The following is a 7,081-nucleotide window of genomic DNA, read 5'->3' as shown; positions in this document are numbered from 1 at the left end:
TCTTCTCTCCTTTCTTTTCCTTTCTCCGCCTCCTCTCCCCTCAGCTAGCTGCTTTGGGCCTCTGTGAGCACTGTCAGTGCGCTACCTCCCAACCTCTATACTCCCCACGGGGGCGCAAAACCTAAGGACCCCCGCGGAGAAACATCCGGTGCGACCACTCTAGACTCTCGACGTCCTGGGGAGCAGCACGGCCTGCACTCCAGGGGCTTGGGTCAGAGATGGGGAGGAACGGTCAAAAAGAGATGATCAGCCGCACCTACAGATCATCAGAGAGAGAGCATTTAGATCATTAGAGATGGAAGGAGAGAGATGAGAGAGATGGAAGGAGAGAGATGAGAGAGATGGAAAGAGGTACAGAGATGGAAACAAAGGGAAGGGTCCCTCCGTCCTCCCCTCCTTCCCTCCTTTCCTTCCTTCTCGCCTCCCCCGCCCCGCTTCCTTCTCTCTTCCTCTCCTTTCCTTCCTTCTGTGAATGTTTAAGCATTTACTTGGCCTCAGGCATAATGCTAGGTGCTAGATATCCACTCAGAAACCCAGCAGTCCTGGTCCCTGTGCCTGAGGAACGTCCCCTTCCTCTCTCAGGAAAAAGAATTCACTGCGTGCTAAGCTGTGATGGGACTCTCCAGCAGGTGTGGGAATACCTGACCTCAGTCCCTAAACTAGTATGGGTGGTCAGGGGAGGCTTCCTGGAAGAAGTGACTTCTGGGCTGGGATCTGACCACACGAAAGTGTTAGGTGGGGGTTGGGGGTGGGAGGGATGGTGCAGGATGGTCTGTGCGGGTGCTTAGTCGCTCAGTCGTCTCCGACCCTTTTCCACCCCATGGACTGTAACCTGCCAGGCTCATCTGTCCATGGGGAGTCTCCAGGTAAGAAAACTGGAGTGGGTTGCCATGCCCTCCTCCAGGAGATCTTAATGGTCTAGGGAACATCATTTACAAAGGTCCAGAGAGGAAGGACAGCAAGTTCCCTCTGTCTGGAAATTGGGGGTGAAGTGGGGGAGGGGGAGAGATGGGACTGAGGGGCAGCAGGGACCAATGTGAGGAGCAACATCATGGGCTGAAACGGTCAGTGACAATCTGCCTGTGAGGGTGTCGGAAGTCAGGGTGATGAATCTGGTCTTTATTGTAAGATCCAGAAAAGCCTCTGCAGCTTGGGTCTCAGGGGGTTTCAGACAAGTACAGGCTTGTCTGACAGGCATGCCCTGCTGGTTGGTCAGAAGTCAGTCTGTAAGGAACCCCTTGGGAGGGACTTCACCCCACAGGAGGGAGCCTGGCCCTTCGTCCTGACCCAGAGAGAAGCCTTGCCTGTTTTGGGGAGGGTGAGTCTGAGGTCAGTGGGGGAAGGGGATTGCCTCCTGGCTTAGCCCCGTTTGGCTCAGGTCCACATCCTCTGGATTACCAGAGAGCCAAGTTGGAGAGCAGAGAGCTGGGAGTGAAAATGGAAAAAGTTGTCTCACTGAAGCAGGGCTTACAAACTCGTGGCCTGTGGGCTGAATCCCGCCTGAACAGCATTTTGAAACTTGTAAAAATCTGGCTTTCTGGTTTTCTTTCAGAAATTCCCCCAAACCTGGCAAAACTGGGTGCCAGTTTCCACAGGGGATGATAGCTGAAGCCAAACAGCGGCTGCCTTCGTTAGATGAGGTGTGGGCTTCGGTTTGCCACAGTCCCCACCATTCTCTATTGCCTCACATGTGACTCAGCTCAGTCTTGCTCATTTACATCACTTGCCCCGTTTGAGGTTTAGTGTTTTCCCCCAAAACCTTTGTAAGACATTGGGTACTTCTGGAACAGGACAGCTTTGACTATATCTCTTCACAACCTGTGCAGTTTTGGCATTTCGAGGGTGTTGGTGCCCAGTGTAGGTGCTTGGTACCCATTTGTTTTGTGGAAAGTTTTCCTTTCGTTTCAGGCTTGAAGGATTCATTAACAAAAGAAACCACTCGTCACACACAACCATTTCAATATTTATTAGAGGATTCTTTAACTTAATTCCAATATGCAATCATTAAAAGAAAAGAGAAATAGGAACAATACATATACATCAACAGACTTAAAGAGTATGCTGGGAAGTCCTGAGCAACTGCAATCTGGAGTCCCAAAAGGGAAAAGGTCTCAGGCAGCGTGTCCATGCTACAGGTGAGACTTCAAATTGTTATTTTGAGGGTTCCTGCTTATAATCCCAGGCCGCAAACTGATATCATCATTGGTTTGTGTCCCCAAATGCAGCTCTGGTTTGACTTTCACCTTTTCACAATGCTGTTTGTCTCACCTCGTGAGTCATAGGATTTCGTTAGACCCCAGAGGTTTGGCCATACTCTCAGGGGCTCAAGGATTCCAAGATCTACTCTCTTTCTTATCTAAAGTGCTGCCTGACTTACTGTGCTTGAGGGAAGGTACAGAATCTGGGCAGTGTCCAGGCAGGTCAGAAATAAGGTCGGAGGCTTGTTCTCCTGCTTCTGAAGCCTGAACAAGACTTCTTCCATTTTAATTTCCCTAAAAGTCGACCTCGGGATTATTTAGGTTGGAGAGCATAGGAATAAGGCAAAATAATACAAGCAGTCTTCTTAATTCTATAAGTCAAGTAACAATTGCAGATAGTCAACAGAAATAAAGTGACCAAAGACAAGTAATGGGTTAAACGTTGCAGAGAACATTTTTTAAGCAGTAGAGGATTTAGTAAAGAAAAAGTTTCAACATAAATGAGATGTGTGCTTTCATACATCAACTCTTACTTCCATTATCTTATTGGCAGCAATAGTGGTAATGATAGAATGTTCTATCAAGGCACAATTGCAGTTATCTGTGAAATTTTGTAACTCTGGATCCTTGCAAAATTTTACATAAAGGTTCTAAGGAAAATCTAATATTAGGAATAGACAAAGTAGGAAATAACATCTGAGTCCTTAATAAAAAGTTCTCATAGAAGGAAAATAATAGGTGGGCCCTTTTCAATATAAATGATCAACATGTGTTAGGCCTCTGGAAAAAGGGGTTCCTAACTGCCGGAGAAGGCAATGGCACCCCACTCCAACTCTTGCCTGGAAAATCCCATGGATGGAGGAGCCTGGTGGGCTGCAGTCCATGGGGTTGCTAAGAGTCAGACACGACTGAGCGACTTCACTTTCACTTTTCACGTTCATGCATTGGAGAAGGAAATGGCAACCCACTCCAGTGTTCTTGTCGGGAGAATCCCAGGGATGGGGGAGCCTGGTGGGCTGCCGTCTATGGGGTCGCACAGAGTCAGACACGACTGAAGCGACTTAGCAGCAGCAGCAGCAACTGATACACAGAAGCAGTTTCTACATCATTGGTTACAATACATATAAACTGAGGGGCTATTTCAAAAAACATATTAAAGGATTTAGGGAAGATAGTCCATTCACAATAGCTGGTGGAGTACTCCAATAAGCATGGTTCCTCAAATGTGAGAAGGTGGTCCACGTAGCAGTCCTTAGGTAGCTTTGTCACAGTCTATCAGTAAGTGGGTACAGTTATTAAAGTAACACATGAATTTGACACATAATACTTGTATTCAAGGCTTGAGCTGTATCTTTAGCAGTGCTGTGTAATCTAGAAAACAGGTAAATTTTGTCCATAGACAGTCAAAGTTAAGAAAGGACAGACCTTGTTGGCAGGGTAGGAGAAGTCATCCCGAGTTCGGGTCTGGCTCATGTTTCTCCAGCCTGAAGATTCCCCAATAGCTTCCTTCATATTTTTCTTTTAATTGTAGCCTATCCTTGAAGGTTGAGGCATGAATGACAATCCTCATTACAGGCTTAGTTGAAGAATAGTCTATATGTTGCTTTTTCTCCCAGATGGCCACATTTCTGGTGTGCCCACAGAGTCAAACCTTTTAAGTCGTGGAATCTGGATAGACTTCTACTGCTTGGATTCAGGCTTGAATAATAGAGTTATACCATCGTCCCGTAGAATTTGGAACCTTGTGAGCATCTACATGAAAGACTGAAACGTTAGTAGTTTTAACAATTTCCCAAATGTCAGACCATAATTCTCCCCATAGCTCTTTGGAGTCAGTTACTCTTTACCTATAGGGGAAGCCAGGTGGCCCATCCATTGGCTACCGACCAAGAATCTGTGTATATATGGCATTCAGTTAGATTTTCTTGCTTTAATACCTGATAAACAGCATCAGTTTTTTAGTCAGTCAGGCATGTCCCACTCTTTGTGAACCCATGAACCACAGCACGCCAGGCCTTCCTGTTCATCACCAACTCCTGGAGTCCACCCAAACCCATGTCCATGGAGTCGCTGATGCCATCCAACCATCTCATCCTCTGTTGTCCCCTTCTCCTCCTGCCCTCAATCTTTCCCAGCATCAGTGTCTTTTCAAATGAGTCGGCTCTTCGCATCAGGTGGCCAAAGTATTGGAGTTTCATCTTCAACATCAGTCCTTCCAATGAACACCCAGGACTGATCTCCTTTAAGATGGACTGGTTGGATCTCCTTGTGGTCCAAGGGACTCTCAAGAGTCTTCTCCAACACCACAGTTCAAAAGCATCAGTTCTTCGGCGCTCAGCTTTCTTTATAGTCCAACTCTCACATCCATACATGACTACTGGAAAAACCATAGCCTTGACTAGACAGACCTTTGTTGGCAAAGTAATGTCTCTAACTTGGCAAATGGGCTACTTTTACCTTCCCCGGTAGCTGTCAGTGATTTAGGAGTGACCAGATTATATGTCACCACTTTCCAGTAGCGAGTGGATCCTATATATTTAGCTGATCCATCACTAAACCACGCATGCTGTTTTTCTTGCACGGTCAAAGGGCATTCACCATTTTACAAGTAACTTAGTTATCTTAGGCTTAATTAGAGCCTGTTGCTTGAGCCCTTTTGTAAGATTTTCAGAAATTCTTTTGTGTAATGCCATGAACTCATGTGGCCCAGGTTTGGCTTGGTCCTGAATGTATCATTTCCATTTTATTATGCTGGACTCCTGGGCTTGCCCAATCCTGTGAACTTTGTACTCATTGAATGATTGTCACTTGAGGTCTTAATATTACAGTATGATCTATAGTCAATTGTTTCGTATCAATCAAAGCCCAGTCAGAAGCCAACAGTAGTTTTTCAAAGGGAGCGTAATTTGTCATAGCTTTTCTTCCAAGGAGCAGACATCTTTTAATTTCATGGCTGCAGTCACTGTCCACAGTGATTTTGGAGCCCCCCAAAAGAAAATCTGTCACTGCTTCCACTTTTCCCCCTTCTATTTGTCATGAGTGATGGGACCAGATGCCATGATCTTAGTTTTATCAATGTTGAGTTTTAAGCCAGCTTTTTTACTCTCCTTTCACCTTCATCAAGACGCCCTTTAATTCCCTCCCACTTTTTGCCATTACAGTGGTATCACCTGCATATACGAGTTTGTTGATATTTCTCCTGGCAATCTTGATTCATCCAGCCCTGCATTTCCCATGATGTACTTTGCATAGAAATTAAATAAGCAGGGTGGCAATGTATAGCCATGTCATTCTCCTTTCCCAATTTTGAACCAGTCCATTGTTCCATGTCTGGTTATAATTGTTGTTCCTTGACCTGCATACAGGTTTCTCAGGAGACAGGTGAGATGGTCTGGGATTCCCATCTGTCTAAGAATGTCCCACAGTTTGTTGTGAATGGAATATTGTGTTGAGAAATGGAGTATTTCTTGCCATATCAGTAAATTAGAATGTCACAGTCATCAGCAATTGCAGCCCTCTAATGGGAAAGAGTGAAGGTAGGAGGAGAAGGGGATGACAGAGGATGAGATGGTTGCATGGCATCACCAACTCAATGGACATGAGTTTGAGTAAACTCTGGGAGTTGGTGATGGACAGGGAGGCCTGGAGTGCTGTAGTCCATGGGGTCGCAAAGAGTCGGACACGACTGAGTGACTGAACTGAACTGAATGTGAGCCTGTGAGCCCTAAAGGAGCGCAGGAAGGATAATACCTGCTATCTAACAACCATCAGGGGCTTCCCTAGTGGCTCAGCTGGAAAATAATCTGCCTGCAGTGCAGGAGACCTAGGCTTGATCCCTGGGTTGGGAAGATCCCCTGGAGAAGAAAATGGCAACCCACTCCAGTATTCTTGCTTGGGAAATCTCATGGACAGAGGGGCCTGACAGGCCCCAGTTCATGGGGTCACAAAGAGTTGGACACGACTGAGTGACTAACAGTTTCAGTTTTCAGCAACCATCAGACTACAGCCATTCCCTATGGTGAGCCCCGAGGAAAAGAAGCTCAGGATGGGAAAACACAGGATACTGGCCCCGATAGCCGAAATGCATATGAAAGGAATAAATTCAGTGAGCCCAGACTCGTGCATCTTCCCATACATGGGAAAGAGCTAAATTCCTCAAGTTGGGATATCTGGTTTTCTTTAATTAACAATAACCTTTTGATGTTCAGACTACATGCCCTTTGTTGGAAAACTTCTGTATAACCTGGTTCCTCCCCTTGCTTCCTGGGAGCAGTTCTCTCAGGGGTACTTGAGATCCTGTCTCTTGGGCTTGAAGTCCTAAAAGTTCCCACCCAATAAAACATAAATCTCTGGGGAGGGAGGAGGGAGGAGGGTTCAGGATGGGGAACACATGTATACCTGTGGCGGATTCATTTTGATGTTTGGCAAAACTAATACAATTATGTAAAGTTTAAAAATAAAATAAAATTAAAAAAAACAAAAACAAAAACAAAAAAATAAATAAATAAAATTAAATTAAATTAAAAAAAAACAAAACAAAAAAACCCATAAATCTCATCTTTTAGGCTGTGAGTATTTTTTAAGTCAATACATGTAACTAGAATTATGACTGATAACATTTTATCAGGACATGCCAGAGCCTTATGAATTCTATTTAATTTCTAAAATAGCTGTATTAGTAACATTTGCCATACAATATAACCTGCGAAGATTTATTACTTATTTGACAGTATTTCCTATGTACCTTTGACTTCCCTGCTGGTTCAGATGGCAAAGAATCTGCTTCCAAGCAGGAAACCCAGGTTCAACTCATGAGTCAGGAAGAACCCCTGGAGAAGGGAATGGCTACTCACACCAATATTCTTGACTGGAGAATTCCATGG

This window comes from Bubalus kerabau, chromosome 17, assembly GCF_029407905.1.
Source record: "Bubalus kerabau isolate K-KA32 ecotype Philippines breed swamp buffalo chromosome 17, PCC_UOA_SB_1v2, whole genome shotgun sequence".
Classification (NCBI taxonomy): Eukaryota; Metazoa; Chordata; class Mammalia; order Artiodactyla; family Bovidae; genus Bubalus; species Bubalus kerabau.
The sequence above is the reverse complement of the archived record's forward strand: the minus strand, read 5'-3'. Positions refer to the sequence as shown.